Here is a 19,656-nt window from a genome sequence, read left to right as displayed (position 1 = left end):
CTTCCCAAAAATAGTAATCACTGTTAAATTACCATTCCAGCCTTTTTTTAACACTTAAGGTGAAACTCCTCACTTCTGAAATCAGAATAATAGTACACCTTGAGCCCATTTGTATATATCTTAATTTATTTTAATAATTTGCACAATGTGGGCAGCACTGACCAGGTCTGCATTTATTGCCCACTCCTAATTTCCCTTGAGAGAGTAAAGGTAAGCTACCCTATTGAAATGCTGTATGTGAGTGGGGAAAGGAGTGGATGTGAAATGTGGTGAATAGGTGTCAATCAAGTGGGTTTTTTTTTGTTTTGACTAGTGTCAAGCTTTCTGACTATTGTTGGAGCTGCACTCATCAAGCAATGTAGGGAGTAGTTCATCACACTTCTGACTGATGCCTTGGGGATGGTGGACAGGCTTTGAGGTACCAGAAGGTGAATTACTTCCCATACATTTTCCTGCTGCTGACTTGCTGTTGTAGCCACGCCATTTTTGTGGCTGGTCCAGTTCAGTTTCTGTTCAATGGTTACCCCATAGCCACACATCTACCAACCAAAGTCAACTTGGCAACTAGTCATCTCTCTCCTGACATGCAGCATAAATGTTTATTTCCTCCTTGAGTTTGTATTATTGGGAAATGTCCTGATGAATGCATGGCAAAAGGTTTGCCTGCTTACTCAACCAGGCTCTGGTTGAGAAGCTCACCAAATCTCTTGAGGTCCTGGAAAAGCAGATCGAAGAAGAAATCAAAGAGAAGCTAGCCCTGGTCTCTGCTGTGCTGCAAAAGTACGAACAGCAGCTGGAAGACCTGGGGAAAGGACTGACAAGCTTGAACGCAGAGTCACAGGAGAGGAAGCTGAGGCTGATTCATCCAAGAGTCAGATTGAAGCCCTGGAAGCACAGGTCCAAGGTTTGATGGATCTGCTGGATGATCTTGAGAACCGGGGAAGAAGGAAGAATCTTTGTGTGGTTTGTCTGCTGAGGGGATAGAAAGTGAGCAGCCAGTTGAATTCTTTGAGAAGTGGTTGCTGGAATTCCTTGGCTCGGAGGCTGAAAGGGGAAGGATAAAGATTGAGAGAGCTTACCAGGTCATGGCATGAGGCCGGTTATGGACAGTGCCCTTGCACTGTTCTGGTATGGTTCCATCATTATAAAGACAAACATAGAGTCATGGAAGCTTCCAGAACCCAAGTGAAGGAACCAAGGGCATTGGTGTGCGAGGGGTCCAGGGTCATATTTTTCCAAGACTTCAGCGGCAGTGATCCGGAAAAGGAAACCCTATGACGGCATCAAGAAGAGATTGAGAGAACCTGGGATTCAGTACTCTCTAATATATCCAGCGGTGCTTTGGATTAACTATAATGGATCTGTATATTTATTTGACTTGTCAGAGAAAGCGAGGAACTTTGTGGATATGTTAACTTAAGCTGGATGATTGAATAGATACAGATAACAAAGTTGCTCGTGTTTGTCCTTCTTTAGGGAGGACTTGGTGGAGTCTTCTTTTGTTGGTAAAAAGTTGCATTAAATGATGCTCAGATTTGATAGAGTATTCAACTCTAATTTCTAAGTTAAATTATACCAGGAGATGGGTGACATATTTACTTTTAATTTACTGGTGTATATTATTAATCTTGCCTTTTGCTTTCTTCTTTTGCTACTTTATCCTTGGTTGCCTGTGCTATGGAGCGACCCTAGCTAGGAGAAATTAAGAGGATGGTTGGAATGGTTAGTAGTGTTTTGGAGCATGTAGGTGCCCCCCTTGAATGGGGGTAAATTTCTCTAATCAGTGCCTTTGGTGCTTTTTTGTTTTTCCATTTTTGCAAGTTTTGTAGATTTGTTGATTGTAGCTGTTTTAGTTTCTGTAGTTTTTGTGTTGTATGGATTTTTTTTTAATGCTCAGTGATTTGTAATTCAAGTTCTTCCTCTCTGAAGTCTAAATGGCGCAATAGAATGTTACGGCTAATGATGTGTCCAAGTAGTGCACCTGGAACATTAAAGGGGGTCATTCGCCAGTCAAGAGGTAGAAGGTATTCTCCAGTCTCAAAAGGAAGAGGGTGGATATTGCCTTATTGCAAGAGAAACACCAAGATGGTGCAGAACATTTGAAACTGAAACTTAATGGGTATGACTGGGTTTATTTCTCATCCTTCAATACTAAGAGTGGGGTATTGGCCATACTTGTTCGGAAAAATCTCCCATTTAAGTTGTTAGTCTGTATTAAAGACACACACAGGAGATTTTTAATCCTTAAAGCTTTGATAAATGGAAAAGAATACGGGATTTTAAATGTCTACTGTCCCCTGGCCCACCCTCTCAAGTTCCCTCTCGAGTGGTTAGCCTCGCATCTCAGCATAATTATCACAGCAGGGGGGATTTAATTGCCTAATAGATCCTATGGTAGACAGATTGCCAAAAGGTCGCTCAATATCTTCTTTACGATCTAAGCAATTAAGTGATTTGTGTGTTGAACTAGAAAAGGTAGACATTTGGAGGCACCTACACCCTATTGGTAGGGATTTTACGTTTGTCTCCAATCCGCACAAAAGCCATACCAGGATTGATTTCTTTTGGACTCCTGCAGTGAATTTGGGCTCAGTGGTGTCATGTACAATGGCAATATCCATATTTCTGATCATAGTCCAGTGTACCTAATGGTCAGGAGTAAGGATACTCTGGTAGGTTTGAGGCACTGGCAACTGAATCCCTTCATCCTTAAGGATAGCACATTTACTGAATCCTTTTCCACTGAATTCAGGACTTTTTTTTAGACATTAATTCAGACTCAGCTAGTAATCCATCCATTTGCTGGGAAACTGCTAAAGCCTATGCTAGGGGGTTAGTTACTTCCTACTCTGCCAGTAAGAAATGGCAGGAGGGTGAGCAGCAATGCTTGCTCGAAACACGGGCTGAAGGCAACCAAAAAGTTATACTTCGATAGGCCCTCGCTGGCTAAACTACAGAAGATTGCAGGGCTTTGGTCCACACTGAATTCCATTCTCCCACAGACAGCTAAGAAGGAGATTACATTTGCAAAGCAAGGGTTGTTTAAGCATGGAGATAAACCAACAAATACTTGCCAGGAAGAAGATTGCTTCCCAAGCCACTACCTCGGTCAAGGAAGATACTGGAAACTTAACCCATGATGCTAAAAGGATTAACATGACATTTCAGAAATTTTACTCTGAACTATACCAGTCTGAAAGTTCTGAGGATGGGCGGGCTAGGATGGAGTCTTTTTTTAAGAATGTGCAGTTTTCACCAATGGGACAGTCAATAGGGCTGTCCCTTATCATTGTTGCTTTTCACATTGGTGATTGAACTATTGGCAGAGGCAATATTTAGGGATCCCAATATATCTACTCCAGAAGTGAGGACGAAGTCTCATAAGATTGCATTGTACGTGGATGACATTATTGTCTTTTTATCAAACCCAACAGTTTTGGTACCTCATCTGAGACAATGCATTAATTTGTTTGGTGGCTTTTTGGGTTTCCAGGATTAATTTTGCGCAATTGGCAGCTATGCCCATGGGTAGTCTCCTGAAAATGACTGGCCTTGAGGGCGAATCTCTATTTCCCTTTAAATGGTCACAGGAAGGTTTTCTCGACTTAGGTATATTCATTACCTCTGTCTTTGATCAGCTATTTAAAACCAATTTTGCCTATTTATTCGACAAAATCAAGCAAGATCTTCAAAGATGGGAGGCACTTCCGATATCTTGGTTAAGTTGAATAGCCTTCATTAAAATGAACATTCTCCCCTGCCTGCAGTATCCTATGCAAATTCTTCCTTTGATCTTTACTAGGCAAACGTTTAGGAGACTGAACAGCTGGTTCAGTTCTTTCATCTGGCAAGTGACCCCCTATTAAACTAACTAAATTAAAACTACTCCGCAGACTGGGAGGAGTGGACCTCCCAGACATTGAAGACCATCAATTAAGCTCGTTGCTATCTCACGTGAATGACTGGGCCTGGGGGTGGGGAGAACCCTCACTCATTATGGTAAGACATTGAAGCTTCCCAGGCAAGATGCCCCCTTACTAGTCTACTGTTCTTGGAGAAAATGAGGACCGTTAAGGGATATTGCCAGAGCCCAATAGTTAGTAATACTGTTAAAGCATGGAGGGCAATGCATCAGAGTGAGGGCAACATTGCCAAAGCATCATTTTTTACACCCATAGGTGGTATGCTGGGTTTTCAGCCAGGGATGATGGACTTGGGATTTAAACTATGGGAAGTTAGGGGTGTGTCTTGCCTGGGTGACTTATTCGAGGGGGACATACTGATGTCTTTTGACTAGTTGGCTTGGAAATATGAGTTGCCCCGGTAGGGACCTCTCTATTTTAATCAAATTAGAAATTTCATACAAAAAGAGACCACACATCTAACTGACTCTTATAGATCTGACATGAAGAAGAGGGTGCAGAGTGCTGAGAATATACTTTCTGTCAGTAATGTCTATCACCAATGGGACACGTCCCCTTGAGCGTGTCCGAGCGGCTCTGTAAGGTATGAGAGAGGGAAATGGATTTTGAGATCTCTTCTGAAGTATGGGAGGATATCTGGAAAAATGCAAGAAGGATCTCGATTTGCAATAGGACCCACACCTTGCAATTGAAGATTCTTCATAGGCTCCATTTGGCTCCAGACCATCTCTCAAAATTTAAAGTGGGAGTATCTCCAATGAATCCGAAATGCAAAATGAGTACGAGTACACTCACTCATTGTCTATGGTCCTGCCACAGGCTATGGGCATACTAGAGCACTGTGGTAGGCAAAATAGGGAGGGTCTTGGGAACAGAGGTGAAGACAGATCCGGTATCTCTTCTTCTTGGCCTAGCTAATTTACTCCCGTTAGACGCGTACAAACAAAAAGCTTTTCAGTATCCTCACTTTTACATTCTGTTAGGATGGGTGTATTGAAACCTCTGCCCCCACCGCCCGCCACCTCCACCCCCCCCCCCTTACAAGAATGGTGCACCATAAAACTGAGAATTTCTATAAGGCTTGGCAGCCCTTTTTAGACTACTTCAGTACAGATTTGTCTGCCATCCTAATAAGGGCCTTTATGTAGCCATGGTGATTCTGTTTAATGAATCTGGTATTCAGAGAGGAGGAATTACGAACACATGAACATGTGTAAATTTTGCTTTCAATGGTCGAAAGCAATAAATTTGTTTTACTGAGCTGTATTGTTATTATTACTGACATAATTTATTCGTTATTTAGCTGGTAGTTGTTATTTATTTATATAATTAGTGGGTTTCTTTGCATTGTTTTGAATTGTTTTGTAATGTATTTGTTGTAATACTCAAAAGTTTTCCTTTTTTCAGTAAAAGATATATACAAAAGAACTTGAAAAAAAATCTGTTTTTAAAATGCTAGTTCAATGGCAACCGTATAATCATTGCTAATTGTTATGAAGACACATCCGGTTCACTAATATCCTTTTGGGAAGAAAACTTTCCACCAATATTTGTTGCTAATGTTAGTCTAGGTTACTGATAACATGTTGAGAAGAATACTCCCATGTCACCTTACACAGAAGATAGGCTTAATCTTGAACAGTAAATAGGTTTATTGCATTTTACTCAAGTTTGTATTACTGCTACTAAAACATTTTCAGAGCTGAAAATGTGTTGCTGGAAAAGTGCAGCAGGTCAGGCAGCATCCAAGGAACAGGAGAATCGACGTTTTGGGCATAAGCCCTTCTTCAGGAATTCCTGAAGAAGGGCTTATGCCCGAAATGTCAATTCTCCTGTTCCTTGGATGCTGCTTGACCTGCTGCGCTTTTCCAGCAACACATTTACAGCTCTGATCTCCAGCATCTGCAGTCCTCACTTTCTCTACTAAAACATTTTCACACAACTTTGGTAACAAGCACAACATAAAACATAGATCATCAAAAAACCAGAAACAGAACTGACTAGGATATTGGTTAAGTCTTCTCAGCAACAGTTCTTTAGATCCTGATAAGCAAGACCTTATCTTCTGATGTCCATTAATCATCTTGCCTTATATAATATGGCAGGTTCCTGCAGAATAATTCCATTATGACTGCTATCACAATAGCTAGCATCTTTGCACACCACGTGAGCATTCGGAAAATGGAACATTTGCAGTTGCTGTATATCTCAGCATTTGGATGACATGTCTCAAATTGGCATGTGCATAATCAATGCCACGGGAAGCCCACCACTCTGTAAAGCCACACAGAGGATCTAACTACCTCTGTCTGGTCAGCAAGAAGACAATTCTCCTCTTCTGGAATAAAAAGCTTCAGACATCTCTACTACGTCACTGGACGGCAAACTGGGAGATGTTACAGGTGTTATTTGTTTCATTCTGGAGATTCAGGGAATGATCACTTGCACATTTACATTTAGTACAGTTCTTGCCCTGCTCTGAGAGTACAGGTTTGTTGAAAGAAGTGGCCAAACTGTATGAGCAGCTGCTTTGAAGTTAACACACATACTGTTCCTGGTGTACTTGGGGTAAGAGAAGAGAACCCTAATGATGTTGGATGGATATGTCCTCCTTCAGATTGCCCTTTACTCCATGTTCCTCCTCCCTCTGAAGGCTGTTTTCTGTTCTGTGCTGCATCTGCTACATTTCCTGCTGGTCTTGTGGGCCAAAATAAATGTTTACAACAGTGACTGTGACTGGGAGCAAGTGGTCTGATCTGGAGCCTTGAAAACAAAGCAACTATTTTTTTCACCTTGAACACCATATATTCTTGAAGTCGCCAACTTTAAACAACTCTGCAAAACTGCAAAGCACTTCCAACAAACTCAGATGCATGTGGTAAAAATCAATTGACCACTGATTGAGAGTACATGATGACCTTTTCGAATAGCACTGGTGGAGTAAACTTACCTGCTGGAAAACTCTTGTTTAGTGATATATGTTGAAGAGATGGTCTTGGGGCAGAGAGTTTGAAAATTGCAGGCCTGGCATCAAATTAGCTTTTAGGTTCCGCAGAAGAGTTAAAGCAGAATGTTGACTCATTCTCTCTCTACAGATGCTTCTGGATCTGCTGAATTTTTCCAGCATTTACTGTGGTTATTTACAATTTCCAGCATTTGCAGTGTTTTGCTTTCAAACAAATCAAGGTTATGCATTGACTAATATTAAAGTTTGCCCACTGCCTGTGATTCTCGTATTGAAATTGCATACCTTGTAGAGCTACATATTACTGCTATAGAATCTACAGCATAGGGATGGTTAATTGAAAAAGGGTTGGTTGTTCTTCAAGTTATTTCTTTCAAATAATGACGTAGAAACACTGCCAAAATTATTGTTGAATATACTCCCGCCATCCTGTCAGGCAATGCTTTCCAGATCATAACTCTTAATTCATTATTGCAAAATAATTTTTCCTTATCCCATCCCAAGTCCTTTTGTCAATTATCTTACTTTTATTTTTCTCTGGCTACTTACTCTTGTGTAGGTAATTTTTCATTATTTATCCCATTAATGTGTCTCGTGCTTTTGAGTGTTTCTATCAAATCTTGCCTGAAACCATTTGAAGAACAAACCCCACTCTTGTGGTTTCTCCCTCAGATGATCAAATTAAGACAGATAGTACTAGATTGTTGTATGATTGGGTCTGGATGACTGGACGGGGTTGAGCCATGTTCCACAGTTGCTTCCTTTTTGTATAGATATCTAATATGTGGTGCATGATTTATTCAATGTATTACTCCTAAAAGAAATGAAGTGGAAAATACATTCTCTCCTCAGGCTGGAAGTTTCACCATATTGCTCAAATGATTACATTGCAGTTTATGATGGGCCGACAACAAATTCGCCGACACTTGCCACAATTTGTACTGGATCAAAACTTAAATTTACATCATCATTCAACACCATGACTGTCTATTTCCAATCTGATTCCCTTAATACAGGACTTGGCTTCATTGCTGATTACTATGAGGTACTTCCACATCAAAGTAAGTTTACTTACTTCTCCTGATCAGTGCTGTTTAATTTAGAGAATAGGAAAATGATTTATCATGTGTCATTATTTTCAGAGAGTCATAGAGTCATAGAGACTTACAGCGCAGAAACAGACCCTTCAGTCAAACTCGTCCATGCTGATCAGATATCCTAACCTAATCTAGTCCCATTTGCCAGCACTTGGCTCCAATCCCTCTGAACCTTTTTTATTCATGTACCCATCCAGATGCCTTTTAAGTGATATAATTGTATCAGCTTCCACCACTTCCTCAGGCAGCTCATTCCACACATACACCACCCTCTGCATGAAAAAGTTGCTCCTTAGGTCTCTTTTAAATTATCCCCCTGTCTCCCTTAACCTATGCCCTCTTGTTCTGGACTTTCCCAACCCAAGGAAAAGACCTTGCCTATCCATGCCCTCATGATTTCATAAACCTCAATAAGGTCACCCCTCAGCCTCCGGCAATCCAGGGAAAACAGCCCCAGTCTATTCAGCTTTTCCCTATAGCTCAAATTCCCCCAACCCTGGCAACATCCTTGAAAATCTTTTCTGAACCCTTTCAAGTTTCACAACATTCTCCTGATAAGAGGGAGACCAGGATTGCACACAATATTCCAAAAGTGGCCTAACCAATGTCCTGTACAGTCACAACATGACCTTCCAACTCCTATACTCAATGCTCTGACCAATAAAGGAAAGCATACCAAATGCCTTCTTCACTATCCTACCTATCTGTGACTCCACTTTCAGGGAACTATGAACCGACACTCCAGGGTCTCTTTGTTCAGCAACACTCCCCAGGACCTTACCATTAAGTGGAAAGCCACTAAGGATTTGCTGAAGTCATTATTCGTTATCCTTCATATCATGATCCCCTAGTTATAAAGAATTGCATTGAATGTGCAGCTTAGAAATAGGCCATAACCAATTTTTGTTGATGCTATTCTTCACCCTGAAGTTCTTCCCATTGCATTTGCCTCATCTCAGCCTTTAATCATATATTTATATTCTTTTTTCCCTCACGCAGGCATCTACTTTTCCTTAGAAATTATATAAGCTGTGTGACCTAACTCAATCTTGAGGAACAGCACCTTTTAATTTTGCTTTCAGCCTTCTGCACTCAACATGGAGTTTCAACAATTTTAGATCATAAATCCTACCTTCATCTAGTTTTACGGGCTTTCTTTTCTTTTTTCTGGCTCACATCTTGTCTGATTCCTTTTGTTTATTCCTTCATGGCTCTCACAATTTTTTTTAATGTCGCAATTGGTGCCACATTTGGACACAAACTTTGTTATTTTACTTTCATCTCTTTTCAGATGTTACGTCATGAAATCCTTCGATAGTACGGAAGCCAGGGAACTTAACAGTCCCAGGTCACCTTTGTTCTTCCTGCTTCCTCTCCTTTACTACTGACCTCCTACATTTCTATTTATCTTTAGTTCTGATCACAAGTTATCAACCTGAACCTTAACTTGGTTCTTCTCCATTGCCTGACCTACCAAGTTTTCCAGCATTTTTTATTCTTATTTCAGATTTCCAGTATCTGCAGTATTTTGTTATTATGGCCCCACCATTTCCTGATGATGTGCTCTGAGTAAATAAATGTATTTTCATTTCCCATTGGATTAATCAGGAACTGATTTGGAGTCTGGGCTTATGCTTTTAGCTTCTCTCTTATTAAGGTTGACCGAAACATCCAGAATGTTTGAGACCTTTATCAGGTCATTGCGGGTTTCTGATGCTGGACATTTGAATCACATTACACAGAAACTGACTGTTGTGAAAAGAGGGCATGGTTTGACCACACTCCCTCAGCTATGCTGCACGACAAGGGGTCTGTCAGATGTATAGTTCACGCTATATTTCTGAAGGAGTTTTGATTAGAATCTTGTGTCAAATATGCAGAGCTCTTCATTAATGTGAAAAAGGAGCAGAGTGGCAATTTGTGGGTGATTGAAACTCCTTAAATCTCAGTGAATCAAAGGTGAAAACAAATAAGGATTTCCTCTCCTGATCTCCATCAATTAATCTCCTAGAACTGCTGAAGAGTGGATAGTAGAAAAGAACAAATCAGATTTACCTTTATCATTCCTATCAATAATTGAACTTAATCTTAATTTTGTCTCAATTATTTCTTTTTATAATTTCTATATTTAAAATTGCACCATATTATGGCAACTTAACCACTTTTCCCTGTATTTTCATAAATACAAGTGACAATAAATTACTGTACTATACTATAACAGTAATGGGATGGAACAGCTCCCACTGTCAAATCTCAACTAAGTCATCAGCTGGTTGGGTGAGGTACATTACTCAACAAACTAGAATAGAGCTAAGGGGGAAAAGTTTCAAGAAGATTGGATACAGAAATATGGGAGGACAAAAATGCTGCCTATTTTATCTAACTTCGTTCCACATTTCGTTATTTTTGCCAGATGTTCAGTGTGGAAGCCATCTTGATGATGATAATAGAATTTTCACCAGCCCCAATTATCCGCGAGACTATCCAAATAATGCAAGATGTACTTGGTATATAATTGTGGATGATGATGAAAGAGTAAAGGTGAACTTTGCTGATATTCAGTAAGTAACAGTGTTTCCACTTATTCATTGTAACTGCATAATGTCAAAGATATCTATTCCCTAATAACTATACATAATAGACTCATTCAATTGCAGCCGCTGGTCACTTGTCTACCCAACAAAAGTGATGTTAAGTCAATTAAAAATGTCTGTCATAGTGATTTGTCACATGTAAACCTAATGCAAAAAAATGTACTTAAGTAGTGGATCGAATCAGTCTCTCTTTGACCAGCTGTCACATAAATTCCCACTGTATCATAGAACCACTGACGAATCATAGGGAGATTGTTGAATATGACCTAATAATGGATACAGGGATGGCTGCATGCAATTGACCTTTGGCCACTTTTTTTGTGATGCAGGCAAGCAAGCAAATCATGTGCTGCCTATTCACTACAAGAACAATGTACACAACTGAGTACTGAGCACCACGCAGAATTGCTGCAGACTGGCAGAGGGCATAGGTTCATTGGTTTGCTCTACTTAAATCTTGCCTGCATTCTTTAAAGCATTCTGGCTGCAGCAGCTGCTTGAACTGATGGAGGATCTGAATGCCGTGCTTCAATGCTCTCTGCTGGTACATTAGAGGCTTCAGTGTGGAGGTGGACAGGACAAGATATTGTGTCTTTCCACTGAAGCCTGATGGCCTTCTGATACTCAAGCACATGATTCAGAATTTTGATTACTTGCCAGGAGCAGGAACAGAAGTTAGTGAGGATGAAAATGCCAGTACCAGCCAGCATGCTGATATTTCTGGTGCTGCCCCTGCCACCAGTGACTTTCACTGGGACATGGGGTCAAAGAAGATTCCCAATCTGGTCATAATGAGCTCTTCATAGCTTGTTGAAGGCCATGTTTAGATTGGACTATACAGTGAACTTGAGAGAGTCGGCAAGGAAGCAGATAAACAGTAGGGAAGCCAGTCATGGTTACCCAAAACATTAGGTGGACGTTCATAAGTCCATAGTTTTTGAAGTAAATTGTTGCTGAAAGAAATAAAGTGTAAAATACATTCTGTCTGCAGGTTGGAAGTTTCACCACATTGTTCAAATGATTATATTAAAATATTTGATGGGCCTTCAACAAATTCTTCTGTGATTGCTACAATATGTACTGGATCAAACCATGAATATAAATCATCATCAAATTCAATGACTGTTTATTTTCAATCTGATTTCCGTAATACTGCTCCTGGTTTCACAGCAAATTACTACGAGACATCTGCAAACCAAAGTAAGTGTTAAATTATTTCTCTTGATCAGTGCTGTTCATATTAGAATGATAGAAAACATTTAATATGTGATGACTTTCAGAGAGCTGTTATGAATTCCCTGAAGTCTACACCAGTTATGCTTCAAATCACTATGATCTTACGAAAATTGTATTGAATTTACAGGATAGAAATAGACCTTAACTACTCTGTGTTGATGCTTATTTTCCATGCATGATTTCTCCTTCTCTGTCTGATTCATTTTAGTTTATTAGGCTGTCCCTTTTATTCCATGTCGTCGCCTACTTTTCCTTAGGAAGTATCTGAGCTGTACACCTCAACCTTCTCCTGCAGTAGTGTGTTGCACTGAGTAAAACAAGTTACTTACTTTTTCTTTGTCGGATTTAATAACTTGCCTTGTACTTTGGACTTGTATTTTTGGATTCTGTCATATTTGTGATGTCCAAGCCATTCATCGTTTGTCATAGCTCCCGATTGTCCCTTTTATCCCCATTTTCTTGCCCTTCTCAAAGATTCTATGGACTGTGTTCAATATTAGCGTAGGAGTAGGAAGATCCAATGACTACTTTCCATATTTGGAGGTTGCAATATGGTTTTGAACCTGTCAAGAGCTACTGTTGTCATGCTATGAGTTGCGTGTAAATTGGCACAAGATACCTTTAATTCGGTTACTTATGAAGAAATCTCAATCAAATACTGAAACAATAGCTTAAACCTTTTTTGCATGTAGCAACCAAAACAAGACTCCTCAAGTAATCATGTCAGGCCTCCAATTCAATTTAGCTATTACCCAATTAATTGTGCAACTTAGGTACAGTACCAACCAACAGTGTCTATCTCCGATTATCAAGGGTTGTTCTCCAGAGTTGGGCTACTGAGGATTCCTGCAAGCGAACTCTTAGAGGATTTTCTGTCTTGTGAAGTTTCTAATTTGAGATTATTGCTGATCCTTGAGATCTCTTAATCCACAATGTTGATTACACTTATGGAGTCATCAAGTCTGCAGCTTCCTTCTTCCTGTTATGTTTGGTGTTAGTTGTCTATTCAGAACACAACTTTCTTGCAATTAAGCTCTTCATCTCAGGACATTCCTTCTGCAGGCAATCTTCATTGCTTATTTGTCATGAGATGGCAGGTTTTTAAATAGTTGTTACCTTCTCTATCCCAGGAAACAGCTTGTTTATGTTGCTTTCTTTTCAGGGATGGTTAATTAACCTGTTGTTTTTAATTCCTTTATAATAGTTTTCAGGAAAAAGCTTATTCCAGAAAGAATTATTGCTGATTCTTTCAATCCCTGAACAGTTATTAAAGTTTTGAAGTTTACCATATCACACATGCCCCTGGCCTTCAATTGAACTGGGTACTACCATGTCTGTATAACATTCTCCTAACAACGCAGGTTCACTAGAGGTGGAGATAGTTCATGCTGAAGCAATGTGGCTGTTAGCACCTAGCCAGGTAGTTCCAGGTGTGTCCAGTTTTGGTGGGAATTTGATTGTCCAAGGCATGACTGCGTGAACACTGTCTGTTCCAGCTTTGCAGTTTCCAAATTGCAGAGACCAGCTGGGTTTAAACTTGCTTCCACATTTCGAGTTTTTATCCATGCTCATGAAAAAATTCTATATTTCTATAACGATCCTGGAGGTCATGGGTCACCTAACGATAATTGTGCACAGTACTTTGAGTGTGGCCTCATCATAGTCCTATACAAGTTTATCAAAAATTTGCTCTTTGAATTATGTACTGTAGAAATACATAATCTCTAATCTCTGTCAGCATTTTTGTTGTTTTATTGATGTGTAATGGTGTTTTGAATTAGTTATTACACCTAGATCTCATTGCTTTCAGTATTGTTATTATCTGATGTTTAAGTGATGTGCCTTCTTTTAAAATTCAAGGTCCTCTTGCTATTTACTTTTAAAATTTATTTACCCCTTAATTAACCCATTTATAAATTTGCTAAATCGAGTTGACTGGTATCACCTATAAATTTTGGTATTGTGTTACTTGTAAGAAATGAAGTAGTGTTCAGGAACTGGATAGTTACACCTTATTCAGGCCTAAGGATGATGGCACATTGAAGTCGCTAAAAGATATAGTGATTCCCTGTAAAATAGCTGGCGTAAATCACATTATCAGTACAGATGTAGGGTTAAATGATACACCCTCCCAGTTGAACAGGTCATCTATGAAAAAGTCTCATATGAAACAGTAAATACAATACAAGAAGGAAATCGTGTTTGGGAAGTCAGTGGACTTGGAATTTACATAATGCAGACATTATCATTACTTGTTGACAAGACATAACTTCTCTAATCAAAATATTAAGGAGATGTTATTGGCATCAGGGGAGTTTAAAAGGAACAAAAGACTAACTATCTTAAAACTACGTTGGCAGTTTGCTCATCTATCTTCTTAGAGATAGATGAGCAAACTGCCATTAGAGAATCCTATTAAGTGACATAGTAAAGGGCACTGAAGTTATTGAAGACACCAGCGATAAAAGTGATATATATATATATATATATATAAAAAGGACACCATCACAGCTCATTGTGAAAATCCCATCAGCAAAACACTCTGATAAAGTTATAATTGAAGTTATAGGATAAGGGAAAACAAATAAATCATTTTGCACTTTGTAGACATGGCAACTCGATTTACCCAGACTACGATAATGTGCAGTGAAGTAAATTAAAAAGAGTAATTGTAGATAAAGTACTAGAGAAATGGATTATGGAGTGGGGGACCCAGCAACATGCCTAAATGACAAGGGTATGAATGAGGAGGGGGTGAATTTGCCAATGATGAATTTGAGAATATGTGTGAAAATGTGTAATTAGACCAATTAGCTCAGATTCACTGAACGTTGATTAGGTTCACTGAATGTGGACAAAGTGATAGAGAGACACAGGACAAAGCTATTAGCATCACTGGACAGTAAGCAAAAGTTGGGACTTAATTAACACATATGTCAGAAAGAGTCAATAAGTGAAGCAATCTCATCATTATAGGAAGAACAAGGAAATTCCATGTCAAATATAAATGTTAGCAAAATATTGAAGAGACAGGCAGTAAGACCTATCGATTGACAAAATGAGATAAAGATGTTAAAAGCTAGAAAACACAATACAGATTCTGACAGTGGTCTTGGAAGTGCGCATTGTCCTTGGAAAATATCATAAGCTAGTGAAAGGAATTCTGATCATTGGAGAGGAAGATCTTGCAGTCATTGTTGTGACAGATTGAGACAGGAGAGTGAGTAGAAGTCATAAGTTTGACAAGAACAAGGACTCAGGAACAGGCTAGAAATATTACTAGAAGTGGAAGCTATTATGTTTGAAAGTCTCTGTAGCTACAAATAAATTATAAAATAGATTGATAAAAGATAACTTAAAAAAGAGTTGGAGATCTTGAAAGAACTTAATGTATTAAGCCAGACTTGTCACTTAGTGGATAGGCACAGAAGAAAGTACTCCCTAATTGATACATATAGTGATTGGGGGAGGGGTGGGGGCAACGGGGGAAGGAGGAGGAGGAGGTGCGGAAATGGTGTTATCAGCTCCTACTGTCAACTCTCACATAAGTTATCAGCTACTTAGGTGAAGTGCATCTCTCATCAAATTATATCAGAGTTCAGACAGTTCTTAGGAGGACTGGATTCAGAAATATTTGAGGACAATAATACTGCCATTGTTTTTAGATACACAATGTGGAGGAAATCTGGATGATGACGCCGGATCTTTTACCAGCCCTAATTATCCACTCCACTATCCAAATAATGCAAAATGTATTTGGTATATATCTGTGGATAATGATGAAAGAATAAGGTTGAATTTTGTTAAGATTCAGTAAGTAACTGTTCCGCTTACTCATTGTACATAATGTCAGAGACATCTGTTGCCTAATTACTATACACAATGGATTCATTTAAGAGGAATCAATGCTACAGGTGAGTAATTCTAAACTGATCCCACAGAAGCTATATCAATTAAACATGACCATCATGGTTATCTGACTTATGTATCTATCTAGCCAGCACACTCTGGATCCCTTAAGACTCGATCTTTTGCACAAGCCTGCCAAAAGGTATTTTATCAAATGCCTTACAGAAGTCCATGTAGACCACATCTACTGCCCTTCCCTCATCAATCATTCTTCTCATCTCTTCAAAAACACAATCACGTTGGTGAGACATGACCTTCTTGCACAAGCCTTCCTGCTGCCTTACTAATAAATCAATTCACTTCCAAATGTGAAAAAATCCTCTTTCTCAGCATCTTCTCGAAAAGCTTCCCCACCACTGACGTCAGGCTCACTGACCTGTAATTACTTGGATTTTATCTGTTACCCTTCTTAAACAAAGGAGCAACTTTTGCCATTCTCCAGTCTCTGGAACCACACCTGCAAAGATATCTGTTAAAGCCCCAACTATTTCCTTCCTTGCCTCCTGCAGTATCCTTGGATAAATCCCATCTGGCCCTGGGGACTTGTATACCTTAATGTATTTCAAGACATTCAAAGTTTCCTCCTTCATTATGTGAACCTTCCCAAGAGTATTCACACACCTTTTGTTAACCTCAAAATCACTTATGACCCTCTCTTTGGTGAATATTGATATAATATACTCAATAAGGATGTCATCCATTTCCTCTGGCTTCACACATAGCCTCACTCCTTTATCCTTTCCCTAGCTACCCTCTTGCTCCTAATGTATGTATAAAATACCTTGGAATTCTCCTTAACCCTACTGGCCAAATCACAGTTCATGACTGTTTTATCCCTCCTAACTCCCTGTTTGAGTTTCTTCATACTTTTTCTATATTCTTCAAGGACTTAAGATCTAGCTGCCTAGACCTTAGGTATGCCTCCTTTTTGTTTTGGTTAAGCTGATAATTTCCCCTGTCATCCAAGGTTCACAAATCCTGCCATTCCTGTCCTTCATTTGCACAGGAACATGCCTTTCCTGCACTCTAATCAACCAGTTTTTAAAAGTCCAATTGACCTGAAGCTCAAGCATCTCAGTGATTGTTCAATGTGCCAATAAGGCTCTCCGTATATACATATAATCGCATATGCTTAGGTTCCACAAAGAAGTCATGAGCCATGTATTAAGTCAACTGTCCCTTTAGTTCAGTAGAGAATCCCTAATTTGAAATATTCTCCTTGTCCTGCTTTATGTTTACAAGTTTGTGTTCAAGAGCTGGCAGATTTCCATAGGCACCTTCTTTTTAAAAATAGAGTTAATGCACACTCCATTGTTCTTGGCTTAGGTTGAGGTGAGCAAAAAGGTACCTGGAAGTTGCTGGCTGGATATATTCTCCTACAGAAAGCCCTCCTCCTTTGTCTGTGAGCAGTTGTTCTCCTTTGCGCTACGTCTGCTACATTTCCTTCTGAAGTTACTGATCAAAGTGGATAGATGTCCATTACCGCACTCATAAACGGCAGCAAATATTTGAATAAGACCCTTGAAGTCATTTTTCATGTGGAACCACACCTCTTGTCAATTTCAACAACTTTAAATAAATTTGCAAAGCACCAAGTACTTCTATAGTTGGTTCCAGTAAAAATCAATTAGCAGTTAATCTGAGAAAGATTGGTCATCCATTCAAATGGTGCTGGTAAGGGAATAATATGGAATGCATGTACAGACTACATTTGTATTATGTAGCTGGAGCAACAAGATTGAAAAATGCAATGTTGGTATCAAATCAGCTTTACGTGGGACCATTGGAATTAGGAGTGTGACTAAGCTATTCAGCCGTTTAATCTTGCTCCGATATTCAACTATATCATGTCTGATCATTTACCACAATACCATTTTCCTGCACAGTTCTCATAATTCTTCATATCTATAATATTTAGAAATCTATATTCTCAGAACTGGAAAGAATCAGTTAAATAAGAAATTCATGTGTTACAACAAAAGTGTCACGTCACTGGGACTGAGTATCTGTGAAGGTTATTGCTTGTAATAAAAGATTGAAACTCTATTTTGCTGTTAATGTTAAAGTATTTCTAAACTGTTTTATAGATGTTATATTTTTTCTGCTTCAGTGTATCAAATGTGTGTGCTTTTGTAAAGAACATTGACAGTCTCATGTGAAGATGTTCATAATAAGGCGCCTTGCTAAACAACTGCAAAAATTTAACTTATGATTTGTCAGGCCAGTTTTCAGTCTGGAATCTGACAAGTCCAACATTAACATCCACTGAGACCCTGAGACAACATGGAATAACTTTATTTCGCCAGATGGGTCTGCTGGCTTTTTGAAAGAACCACCCAATTAAACTCAATGTATTACACTTGCTCCGTAGTTCTTCAAATAATTCCCTTTCAAACGTTTAAGTAACAGTCTTTTGGAAGTTATTATTGAATTTATTCCCACCATCCTTTCAGGCAATGCATTCAGATTGTAACAACTTGTCCTATGCAACACATTTTCCTCCTCTCACCTCAGGTTCCTTAAAATATGTTTCCTCTGGTTCTGGATGCTTTGAGAAAATTTCTCATTATTTAGTCCATCAAAGACCCTTCTGATTTTTAAGCATGTCCACCAAATATTGCTTTACACCACTCTGCTTTAAAGAAAACAAGCCCAGTTTTCACTTATCTCTCTTACAGATTTTCAAGTAAGTTATGTAATATTTGCATAAAGACAAATGGTATCTGATTTATGGATTGCTTGGGACTGAATGACTGAATTTGGACGGATGACAATCATTCTTTCATGCTTCATTTTTTTTTAATAGACATTCTATGCATGGTGCTACGTTTACAACATAAATTATTATTGAAAGAAACAAAATGTAAAATACCTTCTGTCTCTGCAGGCTGGAAGATTCCCCCCGTTGCTCAAATGATTATGTAACAATATATGATGGGCCTTCAATACATTCTCCTGCACTCTCCACAATATGTACTGGATCAAACCTCAAATTTATGTCCTCGTCCAACAAAATGACTGTTTATTTTCAATCCGATCCCCGTAATACTGGTTCTGGCTTTACCGCACATTACCACGAGATATCTATGGTTACAGGTAATTGTTAAATTACTTCCCTTGATGAGTGCTTTTTATATAAGAAGAGTAAGAAAATAATGTTAATAACATGATAAAGACATGATTCTTTGTAGATTTTGTAATGTGGAGAACAGTGCAAGTGCACAGTACATATGATAAGGCCTCCTCATGGTCCATAGCTTCACTCCTTCTAAATTATGCATCCTAGAAATAAATCCCAGAGTTCTGCACGTCTTTTTAATTGTTTTGTTGCCTTCACGTGATGCTGTTTTACTACCCTGTGCTCTTCGCTTTGCTAGTCCATTCAATATCTTTTATTTGATTAAGTTTGAATTATGTTTGAATTACATTTTCTTCTTTTAAAATTTAAGTATATCACCCTATTTATCTATGTTAGATATATTTGTCACTTAACTAGCTAGTCTATAAGTTTTCTAATGTCTTTTTCACTGGTATCATTGTAAATGCTGACATTTGTTATATTTTTCAAAGTCCAAATCATTTGTATGAATCATGAATAACAATGGTCACAGCACTGATGTTCTTTGAACTTTGATTTTAATCTTTCTTCATTCAAACCATCTACCCAGCACATCCACTCTTATCTTTCTGTTAATTGCACAATTTGGTTTCTATAGAGCCAATATTCACTTGACTTAACATGTCCTAAACTTTGACATGTGCCTAAGATGGTACTCTCTTGAAAGTGTTTGAAAAGCCAAATATGTGACACTTAATGTGTTCACCTCTTCAAAGACTTCTATCAGATTATTTAAACAGACTCAGCCTTTTAGAATCTTGCGATTTGTAATTATGTCTTATTTCTCCAGAGAGTTTTCTGCCCACTGAATTCT

Source organism: Chiloscyllium punctatum, chromosome 38 (genome assembly GCF_047496795.1).
Source record: "Chiloscyllium punctatum isolate Juve2018m chromosome 38, sChiPun1.3, whole genome shotgun sequence".
NCBI lineage: Eukaryota > Metazoa > Chordata > Chondrichthyes > Orectolobiformes > Hemiscylliidae > Chiloscyllium > Chiloscyllium punctatum.
Note: the sequence above shows the minus strand (reverse complement) of the source record.